The sequence below is a fragment of the Canis lupus genome, chromosome 28, assembly GCF_003254725.2.
Source record: "Canis lupus dingo isolate Sandy chromosome 28, ASM325472v2, whole genome shotgun sequence".
NCBI classification, from domain to species: Eukaryota; Metazoa; Chordata; class Mammalia; order Carnivora; family Canidae; genus Canis; species Canis lupus.
The window spans coordinates 5,125,452-5,144,587 of record NC_064270.1 but is presented as its reverse complement, the minus strand read 5'-3'; the positions used below and the strand labels follow the sequence as shown (position 1 = coordinate 5,144,587).

Genomic DNA, 19,136 nt, shown 5'->3' with positions numbered 1-19,136 from the left:
TATTTGAACAAATTCTAGCTGAAAACTTTCCTAATCTGGGAAGGGAAACAGGCATTCAGATCCAGGAAATAGAGAGATCCCCCCCTAAAATCAATAAAAACCGTTCAACACCTCGACATTTAATTGTGAAGCTTGCAAATTCCAAAGATAAGGAGAAGATCCTTAAAGCAGCAAGAGACAAGAAATCCCTGACTTTTATGGGGAGGAGTATTAGGGTAACAGCAGACCTCTCCACAGAGACCTGGCAGGCCAGAAAGGGCTGGCAGGATATATTCAGGGTCCTAAATGAAAAGAACATGCAACCAAGAATACTTTATCCAGCAAGGCTCTCATTCAAAATGGAAGGAGAGATAAAGAGCTTCCAAGACAGGCAGCAACTAAAAGAATATGTGACCTCCAAACCAGCTCTGCAAGAAATTTTAAGGGGGACTCTTAAAATTCCCCTTTAAGAAGAAGTTCAGTGGAACAGTCCACAAAAACAAAGACTGAATAGATATCATGATGACACTAAACTCATATCTCTCAATAGTAACTCTGAATGTGAACGGGCTTAATGACCCCATCAAAAGGCGCAGGGTTTCAGACTGGATAAAAAAGCAGGACCCATCTATTTGCTGTCTACAAGAGACTCATTTTAGACAGAAGGACACCTACAGCCTGAAAATAAAAGGTTGGAGAACCATTTACCATTCGAATGGTCCTCAAAAGAAAGCAGGGGTAGCCATCCTTATATCAGATAAACTAAAATTTACCCCAAAGACTGTAGTGAGAGATGAAGAGGGACACTATATCATACTTAAAGGATCTATTCAACAAGAGGACTTAACAATCCTCAATATATATGCTCCAAATGTGGGAGCTGCCAAATATATAAATCAATTATTAACCAAAGTGAAGAAATACTTAGATAATAATACACTTATACTTGGTGACTTCAATCTAGCTCTTTCTATACTCGATAGGTCTTCTAAGCAAAACATCTCCAAAGAAACGAGAGCTTTAAATGATACACTGGACCAGATGGATTTCACAGATATCTACAGAACTTTACATCCAAACTCAACTGAATACACATTCTTCTCAAGCGCACATGGAACTTTCTCCAGAATAGACCACATATTGGGTCACAAATCGGGTCTGAACCGATACCAAAAGATTGGGATTGTCCCCTGCATATTCTCGGACCATAATGCCTTGAAATTAGAACTAAATCACAACAAGAAGTTTGGAAGGACCTCAAACACATGGAGGTTAAGGACCATCCTGCTAAAAGATAAAAGGGTCAACCAGGAAATTAAGGAAGAATTAAAAAGATTCATGGAAACTAATGAGAATGAAGATACAACCGTTCAAAATCTTTGGGATGCAGCAAAAGCAGTCCTAAGGGGGAAATACATCGCAATACAAGCATCCATTCAAAAACTGGAAAGAACTCAAATACAAAAGCTAACCTTACACATAAAGGAGCTAGAGAAAAAACAGCAAATAGATCCTACACCCAAGAGAAGAAGGGAGCTAATAAAGATTCGAGCAGAACTCAACGAAATCGAGACCAGAAGAACTGTGGAACAGATCAACAGAACCAGGAGTTGGTTCTTTGAAAGAATTAATAAGATAGATAAACCATTAGCCAGCCTTATTAAAAAGAAGAGAGAGAAGACTCAAATTAATAAAATCATGAATGAGAAAGGAGAGATCACTACCAACACCAAGGAAATACAAACGATTTTAAAAACCTATTATGAACAGCTATACGCCAATAAATTAGGCAATCTAGAAGAAATGGAGGCATTCCTGGAAAGCCACAAACTACCAAAACTGGAACAGGAAGAAATAGAAAACCTGAACAGGCCAATAACCAGGGAGGAAATTGAAGCAGTCATCAAAAACCTCCCAAGACACAAGAGTCCAGGGCCAGATGGCTTCCCAGGAGAATTTTATCAAACGTTTAAAGAAGAAATCATACCTATTCTCCTAAAGCTGTTTGGAAAGATAGAAAGAGATGGAGTACTTCCAAATTCGTTCTATGAAGCCAGCATCACCTTAATTCCAAAGCCAGACAAAGACCCCGCCAAAAAGGAGAATTACAGACCAATATCCCTGATGAACATGGATGCAAAAATTCTCAACAAGATACTGGCCAATAGGATCCAACAGTACATTAAGAAAATTATTCACCATGACCAAGTAGGATTTATCCCTGGGACACAAGGCTGGTTCAACACCCGTAAAACAATCAATGTGATTCATCATATCAGCAAGAGAAAAACCAAGAACCATATGATCCTCTCATTGGATGCAGAGAAAGCATTTGACAAAATACAGCATCCATTCCTGATCAAAACTCTTCAGAGTGTAGGGATAGAGGGAACATTCCTCGACATCTTAAAAGCCATCTATGAAAAGCCCACAGCAAATATCATTCTCAATGGGGAAGCACTGGGAGCCTTTCCCCTAAGATCAGGAACAAGACAGGGATGTCCACTCTCACCACTGCTATTCAACATAGTACTGGAAGTCCTAGCCTCAGCAATCAGACAACAAAAAGACATTAAAGGCATTCAAATTGGCAAAGAAGAAGTCAAACTCTCCCTCTTCGCCGATGACATGATACTCTACATAGAAAACCCAAAAGTCTCCACCCCAAGATTGCTAGAACTCATACAGCAATTCGGTAGCGTGGCAGGATACAAAATCAATGCCCAGAAGTCAGTGGCATTTCTATACACTAACAATGAGACTGAAGAAAGAGAAATTAAGGAGTCAATCCCATTTACAATTGCACCCAAAAGCATAAGATACCTAGGAATAAACCTCACCAAAGATGTAAAGGATCTATACCCTCAAAACTATAGAACACTTCTGAAAGAAATTGAGGAAGACACAAAGAGATGGAAAAATATTCCATGCTCATGGATTGGCAGAATTAATATTGTGAAAATGTCAATGTTACCCAGGGCAATATACACATTTAATGCAATCCCTATCAAAATACCATGGACTTTCTTCAGAGAGTTAGAACAAATTATTTTAAGATTTGTGTGGAATCAGAAAAGACCCCGAATAGCCAGGGGAATTTTAAAAAAGAAAACCATAGCTGGGGGCATCACAATGCCAGATTTCAGGTTGTACTACAAAGCTGTGGTCATCAAGACAGTGTGGTACTGGCACAAAAACAGACACATAGATCAGTGGAACAGAATAGAGAATCCAGAAGTGGACCCTGAACTTTATGGGCAACTAATATTCGATAAAGGAGGAAAGACTATCCATTGGAAGAAAGACAGTCTCTTCAATAAATGGTGCTGGGAAAATTGGACATCCACATGCAGAAGAATGAAACTAGACCACTCTCTTGCACCATACACAAAGATAAACTCAAAATGGATGAAAGATCTAAATGTGAGACAAGATTCCATCAAAATCCTAGAGAAGAACACAGGCAACACCCTTTTTGAACTCGGCCATAGTAACTTCTTGCAAGATACATCCACGAAGGCAAAAGAAACAAAAGCAAAAATGAACTATTGGGACTTCATCAAGATAAGAAGCTTTTGCACAGCAAAGGATACAGTCAACAAAACTCAAAGACAACCTACAGAATGGGAGAAGATATTTGCAAATGACATATCAGATAAAGGGCTAGTTTCCAAGATCTATAAAGAACTTATTAAACTCAACACCAAAGAAACAAACAATCCAATCATGAAATGGGCAAAAGACATGAACAGAAATCTCACAGAAGAAGACATAGACATGGCCAACATGCACATGAGAAAATGCTCTGCATCACTTGCCATCAGGGAAATACAAATCAAAACCACAATGAGATACCACCTCACACCAGTGAGAATGGGAAAAATTAACAAGGCAGGAAACAACAAATGTTGGAGAGGATGTGGAGAAAAGGGAACCCTCTTACACTGTTGGTGGGAATGTGAACTGGTGCAGCCACTGTGGAAAACTGTGTGGAGGTTCCTCAAACAGTTAAAAATATACCTGCCCTACGACCCAGCAATTGCACTGTTGGGGATTTACCCCAAAGATACAAATGCAATGAAACGCTGGGACACCTGCACCCCGATGTTTCTAGCAGCAATGGCCACGATAGCCAAACTGTGGAAGGAGCCTCGGTGTCCAACGAAAGATGAATGGATAAAGAAGATGTGGTTTATGTATACAATGGAATATTACTCAGCTATTAGAAATGACAAATACCCACCATTTGCTTCAACGTGGATGGAACTGGAGGGTATTATGCTGAGTGAAGTAAGTCAGTCGGAGAAGGACAAACATTATATGTTCTCATTCATTTGGGGAATATAAATAATAGTGAAAGGGAAAATAAGGGAAGGGAGAAGAAATGTGTGGGAAATATCAGAAAGGGAGACAGAACATAAAGACTGCTAACTCTGGGAAACGAACTAGGGGTGGTGGAAGGGGAGGAGGGCGGGGGGTGGGAGTGAATGGGTGACGGGCACTGGGTGTTATTCTGTATGTTAGTAAATTGAACACCAATAAAAAAAAAAAAAAAAGAATGTGCCAAATGGAAAAAATAAAAAAAAAAAAAATAAAAAAAAAAAAAAAAAATATTTCATTTCTGGATAAATGTATGAATAGATTGTATGTAGAAATATAAAGATTGTTGGCAATATGAAAAAAAAAAAAAAAAAAAAAAAAAAAGGATAACTTTGTATCATGTGAACAAATATTTCTGTTGTGGCATTTCTTTTAAATCTTGATGGTACATTTCTGGTCGTTGACCTCCTCTCCTTGGCTCAATCTGTCAAAGTGACAAGTTGTGTGTAGGCATCTCAAATACCGTGTGGTTGAGGTCTGGCAATCATAAATTTTGATGATTATCTAAAATAATCCTCGCTCAAGGAAGGAGAAAACGAATGGGTAACATTCATTTTTTTCTTTCATTCACTCACACATTGGGTAGATTAGTTTTCACTGCCTGCTATACTCATTCACCACTGGGTTCTATAGCACTACATTTAAGGATCAGAAAACCCCAGTTAATTCCAACTCTGATACTTTCTCTCTGTACATGCTGCTGTTCCCAGCTTTATTTTCTGTTCCCTATTAAAGGATTATATACCCCCTACTCCTAAAGACAGTCATGGACATGTGATTTGCTTTAGTCAATGAAATGTCAGCAGATCGTAGTATGCTAAACTCCAGCAAAAGCACAATGGAATATTCCTCAGCCATTAGAAATGACAAATACCCACCATTTGCTTCGACATGGATAGAACTAGAGGGTATTATGCTGAGTTAAGTAAGTCAATCAGAGAAGGACAAACATTATATGGTCTCATTCATTTGGGGAATATAAAAATAGTGAAAGGGTATAAAGGGGAAAGGAGAGAAAATGAGTGAAAATATCAGTGAGGGTGACAGAACATGACAGACTCCTAACTCTGGGAAACGAACAAGGGGTAGTGGAAAGGGAGGTGGGCAAGGGGATGGGGTGACTCGGTGATGGGCACTGAGGCAGGCACTTGATGGGATGAGCACTGGGTGTTATGCTATATGTTGGCAAATTGAACTCCAATAAAAAAATAAATTAAAAAAAAAAAAGCTTTAAGAGCTACATGGGCTTCTCCTATTGCCATCTTACCTCTGTCTTGCAAATGAGACAGGGCTGCTGCTTCATCTCTGGTCCTGGAATGAAGGAGATAAGAGACAATGGTTGTATAGGTGAGAAATAAACACTTGTTATTATAATCCACTGAAATTTGGGTTCATTCTGAAGCACGACTTAGTGGCTTTGGAGGAGGGTCGTAGTTTCTCATACACACACTGGGGACAATAATAATATATTCCTTGTCTCTCTCAGTAATGGAGAGGAGCAAATGAAAAATATACATGTGGAAAGTATCACAAAGGTTTACTATGCTATTCACATTATTGTTGGAACTTTAATTATATGCTATTCCAAGATCTAGAGATATCCATGTTTTTTTTTAATCCCTATGCACCAGTCTTTCAATGTAAATAGGATACTTGAGACATTTCACATGGGCAAATTATGCTTTCCTCATTCTTATTTACTTAAATAGGCTGATATTTACATAATTAATGAAGGATATTAGCTGCAAAAACCATATCCTTAAGACTTAATTCCTTTAAGATGATGCCAGCCTCACCTCTGCCCACATGCATTTATTACATAAATCTTATTTCTTTTCTCTTTCCCCTTGCTGTTGCATTATGTTTCATTTACAGAATTTCTAGTTTGTGTCTGATGTCTTAGAACTCTGAGTTAACGTGATAGGTATCCTATGCAGCATGTGTCAGGGGGCATAAGTGGCAGAGGCTGCCCATTGCAGAGATAGGGTGGACACAAGTTTAAGTGCAGCTTCAGATGCTGCCCTCACTTTCCTAACAGAGGAAAGGCATGTCTGTGGTCTGGGAGGAAATGTTGCCCTGAGACCAGTACCTGTGGGCTAGTACCTGTGGTTGGTTATATATGCATATAATTATGCATATATCTTCACAATTTACCATGTACTCTCATTATTCCAATTTTGCAAATGAGAAAAATGAGGCTCGGTACGGTAAAGTTTCTTGTACAAATTGTTGAAATCCAAAAGCAGTTCCATAACCCAAGGCTTCCCACTCCAAATTTCTGTGTCTTTTCTGTCTTATGTTTTATTTGGACATTTCATTTTGTATGTGGTATCCTGGAAAATACAAAGCTAAGTGCTAGTTTTGGCCATGGCATTAAAGCACCTTATTCTTTAACATGTAAATGAATTCAACTTCAGCAAGAACCTCTGAATATGGTTTTTGTGGCAGGGTATTTGAGAAGCAGGCAGAGAAGGCTGGATGGTGATTGTGATTCCAGTTATTGGTTTATGATAAGCACTGGGTGTTGTATGTTAAGTGTTGAGAGTACTGAGCAATGCCCAATGTGATGGGTAGGCTACATTAGTATCTACTGATTCCTTTGCCCCATATGTATTCAGAGATGCAGGAGAAACCTGGATTTTAAGTTACCCAGATGATTCTGATATGTACAGGTTTGAGAACAACTCACCTAATACACTAAAAACTATATTAGGACAATTAGCGATGATTATATTCAGACCTACTATGTTTCAAAGATAGTGTTAAGTGCTAAAGAAAATTCTAAAAACAAAGAGAAATGGTGTTTTCCTTAAAATATAATTACTTTTCTAAAAAGATTTTATTAATTTATTTTAGAGACAGAACACAAGTTGGGGGCAGAGCAGAGGGAGAGGGAAAAGCAGACTCCCAGGACCCAGAGATCATGACCTGAGCCGAAGTCAGACACTTAACCAACTGAGCCATGCAGGTACCCCTTAAAAGGTGCTTATTTAACAACACAGGAAACAACAGGTGTTGGGGAGGATGCAGATAAAGGGGAACCCTCACACTGTTGGTGGGAATGCAAAATGGTGCAACCACTCTGGAAGACAGTATGGAGGTTCTTCAAAAAGTAAAAAAAAAAAAAAAAAAAAAAAAAAAGGACTACCCTACAACCCAATAATTATACTAATAGGTATCTACCCAAAGGATACATAAATATTGATTCAAAGAGATATGTGCACCTGGATGTTTATAGCAGCATTATCAAGAATAGCCAAATTATGAAGAGAGCTCAAATGTCTATCTATTGATGAATGTGTAAAAGAAGTGGTATATAGACAATGGAAGGTTACTCAGTCATAAAAAAGAATGAAATTTTGCCATTTGCAATGACATGGAAGAAGCTAGAGAGTAAAATGCTAAGCAAAATAAGTCAGAGAAAGACAAAAAGATGGTTTCATACATGTGGAATTTAAGAAACAAAACAGATGAGCATATGGGGGAAATGGAGGAAAACTAAGAAATAAACTCAACTATAGAGAACAAACTGATGGGTAGTGGAGGGGAATGGGGAGGAGGAATGGGTTAAATAGATTGTGGGGATTAAAGAGAGTGTGTGTGATGAGCACCAGGTGTTGTATTTGTGTTGAGTCACTAAATTCTACACTGAAACTAATATTACACTGTATGTCAACTGGAATTTAAATACAAAATTTAAAAGAGAAGTTACTTAGCAAAAGAAGGTAATAAGGTGATTTGTGCATTGTAGAGGTCAGACATTAAATTCCACAGAGATTGATTAAAATTTGTTTGTCAGACTAAGGTATATGCAAATTAAAAATAAATTGGAGTCACCTCCTGGACTTGCCCTGAAATTGCTCATTGTTTTTTTTTTTAACTCTAAAATTTGTAATCTGAATCTCTTATGGTTTTAGAAAAGGAATGGCTTAGACATTTTTTTAAAAAAGATTCTCTCATTCCCCATGAATAGTGATTTCCCATAGAAAATTCATTCTAATTTAAAATATATTTATTTTCATCTCACATATGAATAAAGAGATATACCCAAGGAACTTCAACCATTTCTCAAAGAGGATTGCAATAGTCATTTATAACTAAGAAATGTTTTAACATTTCATATTCATTACAAGTCCTTATCAATATATTTTATTGATTTATACTATTATAAAGAGGAATTGGATTTGACTCAGTTTTTCTTTTCTTTTTTGATGAGTTATTTTTTTGTTGTTCTTTATTTTTATTTATTTTTTTAATAAATTTATTTTTTATTGGTGTTCAATTTGCCAACATATAGACTCAGTTTTTCTTGATATGTGACAAAATGCCTTTTATAATTTACTTGATAAAGAAAAACATCTTATGAACAGAGAAACATAGAATTTTAAGTTCTATGAATGGAAATATTTATGTCACTAACCTTTATCTGAGTGACCAGAACTCAGTACAACTTGAGAAAAGAAATTCCTTTCTTGAGGGAGGGGCAAGATGGCAGAAGAGTAGGGTCCCCAAGTCACCTGTCCCCACCAAATTACCTAGATAACCTTCAAATCATCCTGAAAATCTACGAATTCGGCCTGAGATTTAAAGAGAGACCAGCTGGAATGCTACAGTGAGAAGAGTTCGCGCTTCTATCAAGGTAGGAAGACGGGGCGGGGGGAAGAAATAAAGAAACAAAAGGCCTCCAAGGGGGAGGGGCCCCGCGAGGAGCCGGGCTGAGGCCGGGGCGAGTGTCCCCAGGACAGGAGAGCCCCGTCCCGGAGGAGCAGGAGCTGCACCGACCTTCCCGGGGAAAAGGGGCTCGCAGGGAGGTGGAGCAGGACCCAGGAGGGCGGGGATGCCCTCGGGCTCCCTGGGACACTAACAGACACCTGCGCCCCGGGAGAGTGCGCCGAGCTCCCTAAGGGCTGCAGCGCCCACGGCGGGGCCCGGAGCAGCTCGGGGGGGGGCTCGAGGGCGGCTCCACGGAGGGGGCTGCGGGGCGGGAGCAGCTCGGGGGGCTCGGGGCGGCTCCGCGGAGGGGGCTGCGGGGCGGGAGCAGCTCGGGGGGCTCGGGGCGGCTCCGCGGAGGGGGCTGCGGGGCGGGAGCAGCTCGGGGGGGCTCGGGGGCGGCTCCGCGGAGGGGGCTGCGGGGCGGGAGCAGCTCGGGGGGCTCGGGGCGGCTCCGCGGAGGGGGCTGCGGGGCGGGAGCGCGAATCGAACAGCGCAGGCCCCCGAGCACAGGGCGCCAGGACACAGCCCAGTATCCGGCCTCCCGCGGGACGGGCAGAGGCCGGGAGGGCCCAGGACAGCGAGGACGCTCCTGCCCCGAGCTGAGCAGATCAGCGGCCCCGCCCGGAGCCTCCAGGCCCTGCAGACCGAGAGCTCTGGAGCTACTGCGGGGGCTGACTCCAGGGCTCCAGAGCTGGCCCCGCCACTGCGGTTGTTCCTCCTGGGGCCTCACGGGGTAAACAACCCCCACTGAGCCCTGCACCAGGCAGGGGCAGAGCAGCTCCCCCAAGTGCTAACACCTGAAACTCAGCACAACAGGCCCCTCCCCCAGAAGACCAGCTAGACGGACAAGTTCCAGGGGAAGTCAAGGACTTAAAGCAGACAGAATCAGAAGATACTCCCCCGTGTTTTGTTTCTTGTTTGTTTTTGTTTGTTTTTTGTTTTTGCTTTTTGATTTCTGTTTGCTTCCACCACCCTTTTTTTCCTTTCTTTCTTTTTTTCTCTTTTCCTTCTTTTTTTCTTTTTTCTTCTTTTTCTTTTTCTCTTTTCTTTCCTTCTTTCTCTCCTCTCTTTTTCTCCTTTTCCCAATACAACTTGTCTTTGGCCACTCAGCACTGAGCAAAATGACTAGAAGGAAAACCTCACCTCAAAAGAAAGAATCAGAAACAGTCCTCTCTCCCACAGAGTTACAAAATCTGGATTACAATTCAATGTCAGAAAGCCAATTCAGAAGCACTATCACACAGCTACTGGTGGCTCTAGAAAAAAGCATAAAGGACTCAAGAGACTTCATGACTGCAGAATTTAGATCCAATCAGGCAGAAATTAAAAATCAATTGAATGAGATGCAATCCAAACTAGAAGTCCTAACGACGAGGGTTAATGAGGTGGAAGAATGAGTGAGTGACATAGAAGACAAGTTGATGGCAAAGAGGTAAACTGAGGAAAAAAGAGACAAACAATGAAAAGACCATGAGGATAGATTAAGGGAAATAAACGACAGCCTGAGGAAGAAAAACCTACGTTTAATTGGGGTTCCCGAGGGCGCCGATAGCAACAGAGGGCCAGAATATGTATTTGAACAAATCATAGCTGAAAACTTTCCTACTCTGGGAAGAGAAACAGGAATTCAGATCCAAGAAATAGAGAGGTCCCCCCCTAAAATCAATAAAAACCGTTCAAGACCTCGACATCTAATAGTGAAGCTTGCAAATTCCAAAGATAAAGAGAAGATCCTTAAAGCAGCAAGAGACAAGAAATCCCTGACCTTTATGGGGAGGAGTATTAGGGTAACAGCAGACCTCTCCACAGAGACCTGGCAGGCCAGAAAGGGCTGGCAGGATATACTCAGGGTCCTAAATGAGAAGAACATGCAACCAAGAATACTTTATTCAGCAAGGCTCTCATTCAAAATGGAAGGAGAGATAAAGAGCTTCCAAGACAGGCAGGAACTGAAATAATAGGTGACCTCCAAACCAGCTCTGCAAGAAATTTTAAGGGGGACTGTTAAAATTCCCCTTTTAAGAAGAAGTTCAGTGGAACAATTCACTAAAACAAGAACTGAATAGATATCATGGTGACACTAAACTCATATCTTTCAATAGTAACTCTGAATGTGAACGGGCTTAATGACCCCATCAAAAGGCGCAGGGTTTCAGACTGGATAAAAAAGCAGGACCCATCTATTTTCTGTCTACAAGAGACTCATTTTAGACAGAAGGACACCTACAGCCTGAAAATAAAAGGTTAGAGAACCATTTACCATTCAAATGGTCCTCAAAAGAAAGCAGGGGTAGCCATCCTTATATCAGATAAACTAAAATTTACCCCGAAGACTGTAGTGAGAGATGAAGAGGGACACTATCTCATACTTAAAGGATCTATTCAACAAGAGGACTTAACAATCCTCAAAAATATGCCCTGAATGTGGGAGCTCCCAAATATTTAAATCAATTAATAACCAAAGTGAAGAGGTACTTAGATAATAATACAATTATACTTGGTGACTTCAATCTAGCACTTTCTATACTCGATAGGTCTTCTAAGCACAACATCTCCAAAGAAACGAAAGCTTTAAATGATACACTGGACCAGATGGATTTCACAGATATCTACAGAACTTTACATCCAAACTCAACTGAATACACATTCTTCTCAAGTGCACATGGAACTTTCTCCAGAATAGACCACATACTGGGTCACAAATCGGGTCTGAACCAATACCAAAAGATTAGGATCGTCCCCTGCATATTCTCAGACCATAATGCCTTGAAATTAGAACTAAATCACAACAAGAAGTTTGGAAGGACCTCAAACACGTGGAGGTTAAGGACCATCCTGCTAAAAGAGGAAAGAGTCAACCAGGAAATTAAGGAAGAATTAAAAAGATTCATGGAAACTAATGCGAATGAAGATAAAAACCTTTCAAAATCTTTGGGATGCAGCAAAAGCAGTCCTAAGGGGGAAATACATTGCAATACAAGCATCCATTCAAAAACTGGAAAGAACTCAAATACAAAAGCTCACCTTACACATAAAGGAGCTGGAGAAAAAATAGCAGATAGATCCTACACCCAGCAGAAGAAGAGAGTTAATTAAGATTCGAGCAGAACTCAACGAAATCGAGACCAGAAGAACTGTGGAACAGATCAACAGAACCAGGAGTTGGTTCTTTGAAAGAATTAATAAGATAGATAAACCATTAGCCAGCCTTATTAAAAAGAAGAGAGAGAAGACTCAGATTAATAAAATCATGAATGAGAAAGGAGAGATCACTACCAACACCAAGGAAATACAAATAATTTTAAAAACATATTATGAATAGCTATACGCCAAAAAAATTAGGCAATCTAGAAGAAATGGAGGCATTCCTGGAAAGCCACAAACTACCAAAACTGGAACAGGAAGAAAACCTGAAAAGGCCAATAACCAGAGAGGAAATTGAAGCAGTCATCAAAAACCTCCCAAGACACAAATGTCCAGGGCCAGATGGCTTCCCAGGGGAATTCTATCAAACATTTAAAAAAGAAACCATACCTATTCTACTAAAGCTGTTTGGAAAGATAGAAAGAGATGGAGTACTTCCAAATTCGTTCTATGAGGCCAGCATCACCTTAATTCCAAAACCAGACAAAGACCCCACCCAAAAGAAGAATTACAGACCAATATCCCTGATGAACATGGATGCAAAAATTCTCAACAAGATACTAGCCAATAGGATCCAAGAGTACATTAAGAAAATTATTCACTATGACCAAGTAGGATTTATCCCCAGGACACAAGGCTGGTTCAACACTCGTAAAACAATCAATGTGATTCATCATATCAGCAAGAGAAAAACCAAGAACCATATGATCCTCTCATTAGATGCAAAGAAAGCATTTGACAAAATGCAGAATCCATTCCTGATCAAAACTCTTCAGAGTGTAGGGTTAGAGGGAACTTTCCTCGACATCTTAAAAGCCATCTACGAAAAGCCCACAGCAAATATCATTCTTGATGGGGAAGCACTGGGAGCCTTTCCCCTAAGATCAGGAACAAGACAGGGATGTACACTCTCACCACTGCTATTCAATATGGTACTAGAATTCCTAGCCTCAGCAATCAGGCAAGAAAAAAAACAAAAGGCATTCAATTGGCAAAGAAGAAGTCAAACTCTCTCTCTTCGCCAATGACATGATACTCTACATAGAAAACCCGAAAGCCTCCACCCCAAGATTGTTAGAACTCATACAGCAATTCTGTAGCGTGGCAGGATACAAAATCAATGCCCAGAAGTCAGTGGCATTTCTATACACTAACAATGAGACTGAAGAAAGAGAAATCAAGGAGTCAATCCCATTTACAATTGCACCCAAAAGCATAAGATACCTAGGAATAAACCTAACCAAAGAGGTAAAGGATCTATACCGTAAAAACTATAGAACACTTCTGAAAGAAATTGAGGAAGACACAAAGAGTTGGAAAAATATTCCATGCTCATGGATTGGCAGAATTAATATTGTGAAAATGTCAATGCTACCCAGGGCAATTTACACGTTTAATGCAATCCCTATCAAAATACCATGGAATTTCTTCAGAGAGTTAGAACAAATTATTTTAAGTTTGTGTGGAATCAGGAAAGACCCCGAATAGCCAGGGGAATTTTACAAAAGAAAACCATATCCGGGGGCATCACAATGCCAGATTTCAGGTTGTACTACAAAGCTGTGGTCATCAAGACAGTGTGGTACTGGCACAAAAACAGACACATAGATCAATGGAACAGAATGGAGAACCCAGAAGTTGACCCTGAACTTTATGGTCAACAAATATTCTATAAAGGAGGAAAGACTATCCATTGGAAGAAAGACAGTCTCTTCAATAAACGGTGCTGGGAAAATTGGACATCCACATGCAGAAGAATGAAACTAGACCACTCTCTTGCACCAGACACAAAGATAAACTCAAAATGGATGAAAGATCTAAATGTGAGACAAGATTCCATCAAAATCCTAGAGGAGAACACAGGCAACACCCTTTTTGAACTCGGCCACAGTAACTTCTTGCAAGATACATCCACGAAGGCAAAAGAAACAAAAGCAAAAATGAACTATTGGGACTTCATCAAGATAAAAAGCTTTTGCACAGCAAAGGATACAGTCAACAAAACTAAAAGACAACCTACAGAATGGGAGAAGATATTTGCAAATGACGTATCTGATAAAGGGCTAATATCCAAGATCTATAAAGAAATTATTAAACTCAACACCAAAGAAACAAACAATCCAATCATGAAATGGGCAAAAGACATGAAGAGAAATCTCACAGAGGAAGACCTAGACATGGCCAACAAGCACATGAGAAAATGCTCCACATCACTGGCCATCAGGGAAATACACATCAAAACCACAATGAGATACCACCTCACACCAGTGAGAATGGGGAACATTAACAAGGCAGGAAACCACAAATGTTGGAGAGGATGCGGAGAAAGGGGAACCCTCTTACACTGTTGGTGGGAATGTGAACTGGTGCAGCCACTCTGGAAAACTGTGTGGAGGTTCCTCAAAGAGTTAAAAATAGACCTGCCCTACGACCCAGCAATTGCACTGTTGGGGATTTACCCCAAAGATACAGATGCAATGAAATGCCGGGACACCTGCACCCCGATGTTTCTAGCAGCAATGTCCTCAATAGCCAAACTGTGGAAGGAGCCTCGGTGTCCATCGAAAGATGAATGGATAAAGAAGATGTGGTTTATGTATACAATGGAATATTCCTCAGCCATTAGAAACGACAAATACCCACCATTTGCTTCAATGTGGATGGAACTGGAGGGTATTATGCTGAGTGAAGTAAGTCAATCGGAGAAGGACAAGCATTATATGGTCTCATTCATTTGGGGAATATAAATAATAGTGAAAGGGAATAGAAGGGAAGGGAGAAGAAATATGGAAAATATCAAAAAGGGAGACAGAACATAAAGACTGCTAACTCTGGGAAACGAACTAGGGGTGGTGGAAGGGGAGGAAGGCGGGGGGTGGGGGTGAATGGGTGATGGGCACTGAGGGGGACACTTGACGGGATGAGCACTGGGTGTTATTCTGTATGTTGGCAAATTGAACACCAATAAAAAATAAATTTATTATGAAAGAAAGAACTTCCTTTCTTAAATCTACTATGATTAAAGACAGGGGCTTTTGACTTCTCACAAACAGGCATCCCACATCTCTAGGGGCTGAATGTAAAAACAGATGACCAGAGAGTTTACTGTGGTCATGAACTCCTTATCTTGGAACTTATAATCCAAAATCAACAGAATTAGTTATAAACCCAAGTAATAATCGAGTCATGGAAAGTAAGAGCTGGAAGTGCATTTTTTTTATTATGAGTTCATTTAAGAAGAAACTCAACCAGAATTGAGTTCTTGATCTAACATTTTTTCCCTACTATGGCATAATGCTAATCTATCATGATACTTGATAGGAGTATAGTCTTCCCTTACCAAGGACAAATAACTCTCCTACCATTCAGCAGAGGTACACTTGGAATGGAGAACGATAGAGGCAATCCCACCTATTCAGAAGTTTAAAGAAACTAAATCCATCCTGGTGAACCATGAGGTGACAGATGGCTCTTATAGAATGGTGCTACTTTTTGTATTGACAAAAGCTGGAATGTGACTATGTGAGTGGGTGGGAGAAAAAAGATGGAATAGGGACTAGTAAGAAGTGAGGAAATTATACACTGAAAAATCAGGGTATTAAATGGAATGCTAAAGACATCAAATGAGAGTAGGCATAGTTGGTTGGAATGAAAGCCCCTGTCCCTACATCTACATGGAAAGCAGCACCATTATATCCACTTAACTATTTATCTTTTGGGGTTTTTTGTGGGGTTTTTTTTGCCCCCCGAGTTTTCCCCATCCAATCTCTCCTGCTGCTAAATTCATGTTACTGGAAACCATATTTTGACATTGCTATTCCCTTGTTAAAAACCTATCATGGCCTCTTACTATCCAGACGAATAAGAAAAAAATGTTTCTTATTTGTATTTTTAGATCTTCTGAAATATTTCTGAAGTCAATCCACCGCAACTATATTGGTTTTCCTCTCTATTCTCTGATCCTGCTAATCTTTCTTTAGAACTGTGCAATGCACATAGTAGACACTCAAAATTCTTGGCTCTATGAATGAGTAAATGGTCAAAAAAGGTAGTAATAAAGATCTTAATTAAAATGATTCACTAGGAATTACTTTGGAGGAAAACTCTACAGAGATTAGTATGTTGCTGATTGCATATGATAGGAAAATCTATGGTAGCACAGAATCTGTTATCCAGTATTTATTTTGATTTTTTTCCTTTTCTAGGTCATAACCCTGGACAAAATGCCAACAGATTCTTCCCTCCTACCAAACTACTATTTCCCTTTGTTGCTGGCTTTCTCTTAAGGTTCACAGGTAAACTTTCCATAAAGAGCAAAGACTGGTTTGTTCAGTTCCAAGGAACTTGTCTTTCCATCCTCACTCCTACATTTTTTTTTTTTATCTCAATCTCAGCTTCATGTATTCCATGGTCCCACATACTTTCTCTCTCCCAGTACAATCTCTGGGATTTCTGCTTTTGATCCAGTTAGACTTTCACATTAACTGTCCGTAATTCTTGGCTAATAAGCATTTAGCATATTCTTATGCCAATATACCTGATAATTCTTCTTGGAGGTAGGGTGGGGGTGCAACTATCAATTTACTTTATGGTGATTTTTTTCCATTAAACATGAAATGTTTATTTTTTTTCTGTTTATGATTTTTATCTATTTATATATATTTGATGTAGAGAATTAGGAAATATCTAAAATAAAAACAACTTCATTAGGGTGCATGGCTGGCTTAGTTCGAAAAGCCTGCAACTCTTGATCTTAGGGTCATGAGTTCATTTTTTTTTAAATAATAAATTTATTTTTTATTGGTGTTCAATTTGCCAACATACAGAATAACACCCAGTGCTCATCCCATCAAGTGCCGCCCTCAGTGCCCGTCACCCATTCACCCCCACCCCCTCCCTCCTCCCTTTCCACCACCCCTAGTTCGTTTCCCAGAGTTAGCAGTCTTTACGTTCTGTCTCCCTTTCTGATATTTCCACCCATTTCTTCTCCCTTCCCTTCTATTCCCTTTCACTATTATTTATATTCCCCAAATGAATGAGACCATATAATGTTTGTCCTTCTCCGATTGACTTACTTCACTCAGCATAATACCCTCCAGTTCCATCCACATTGAAGCAAATGGTGGGTATTTGTCGTTTCTAATGGCTGAGGAATATTCCATTGTATACATAAACCACACCTTCTTTATCCATTCATCTTTTGATGGACACCGAGGCTCCTTCCACAGTTTGGCTATTGTGGACATTGCTGCTAGAAACATCGGGGTGCAGGTGTCCCGGCATTTCATTGCATCTGTATCTTTGGGGTAAATCCCCAACAGTGCAATTGCTGGGTCGTAGGGCAGGTCTATTTTTAACTCTTTGAGGAACGTCCACACAGTTTTCCAGAGTGGCTGCACCAGTTCACATTCCCACCAACAGTGTAAGAGGGTTCCCCTTTCTCCGCATCCTCTCCAACATTTGTGGTTTCCTGCCTTGTTAATTTTCCCCATTCTCACTGGTGTGAGGTGGGATCTCATTGTGGTTTTGATTAGTATTTCCCTGATGGCAAGTGATGCAGAGCATTTTCTCATGTGCCTGTTGGCCATGTCTAGGTCTTCCTCTGTGAGATTTCTCTTCATGTCTTTTTCCCATTTCATGATTGGATTGTTTGTTTCTTTGGTGTTGAGTTTAATAATTTCTTTATAGATCTTGGATACTAGCCCTTTATCGGATACGTCATTTGCAAATATCTTCTCCCATTCTGTAGGTTGTCTTTTAGTTTTGTTGACTGTATCCTTTGCTGTCCCAATAGTTCATTTTTGCTTTTGTTTCTTTTGCCTTCGTGGATGTATCTTGCAAGAAGTTACTGTGGCTGAGTTCAAAAAGGGTGTTGCCTGTGTTCTCCTCTAGGATTTTGATGGAATCTTGTCTCACATTTAGATCTTTCATCCATTTTGAGTTTATCTTTGTGTCTGGTGCAAGAGAGTGGTCTAGTTTCATTCTTCTGCATGTGGATGTCCAATTTTCCCAGCACCATCTATTGAAGAGACTGTCTTTCTTCCAGTGGATAGTCTTTCCTCCTCATAGAATATTAGTTGACCATAAAGTTCAGGGTCCACTTCTGGGTTCTTTATTCTGTTCCATTGATCTATATATCTGTTTTGTGCCAGTTCCACACTGTCTTGATGACCACAGCTTTGTAGGACAACCTGAAATCTGGCATTGTGATGCCCCCAGATATGGTTTTCTTTTGTAAAATTCCTCTGGTTATTCGGGGTCTTTTCTGATTCCACACAAATCTTAAAATAATTTGTTCTAACTCTCTGAAGAAAGTCCATGGTATTTTGATAGAGATTGCATTAAACGTGTACATTGCCCTGGGTAACATTGACATTTTCACAATATTAATTCTGCCAATCCATGAGCATGGAATATTTTTCCGACTCTTTGTGTCTTCCTCAATTTCTTTCAGAAGTGTTCCATACTTTTTAGGGTATAGATCCTTTACTTCTTTGGTTAGGTTTATTCCTAGGTATCTTATGCTTTTGGGTGCAATTGTAAATGCGATTGACTCCTTAATTTCTCTTTCTTCAGACCCCATGTTGGGGGTAGAGATTACTTAAATGAATAAACAAAAAACTTAAACCTTACTAACTAAAACAGCACTACTCTTGCACCCAATGATAACATTGTTTTCTTGTCTGCCTCTCTAGTCTTAATTTTTTTCTACTTTGTTTATTTAATAGGATGTGCAATTAAGAAATAAATAGGTGCTAAGATCTCTTTCCACCAACAGGAAAAAGAATTGGTTTTCCTGTTACATCTTCTAAACGTATTGGAAAATCAAGAGCTTTGGGGCTCAATTTCCTTTCTGAGAATTCAGTGTGTCTCTATAGTCAGGAGCTTGAGAGAATGAGTAAGAAGCAAAGAGCCAGAGG

The 19,136-nt window shown here is 39.9% G+C and overlaps 2 protein-coding genes across 4 annotated transcripts in view; one reads left to right on the top strand and one right to left on the bottom strand.

The window, feature by feature from the left end:
* The window catches only part of ANKRD1 (ankyrin repeat domain 1), a 524,644-nt gene extending 520,051 nt beyond the window's left edge, over nucleotides 1-4,593 (top strand). The window contains exon 10 of one of the 3 annotated variants that reach the window (XR_007406892.1): nucleotides 3,265-4,592. The gene's annotated coding sequence lies outside the window, so the exon portion shown is untranslated. Of the gene's footprint in view, nucleotides 1-3,264 lie in introns of all 3 variants that reach the window. The other 2 variants (XR_007406893.1, XM_049103528.1) reach the window with 2 other exon arrangements.
* The window catches only part of LOC112672628 (elongation factor Ts, mitochondrial-like), a 51,305-nt gene that overhangs the window by 7,231 nt on the left and 24,938 nt on the right, over nucleotides 1-19,136 (bottom strand). The gene's annotated exons all lie outside the window — the stretch shown is intronic.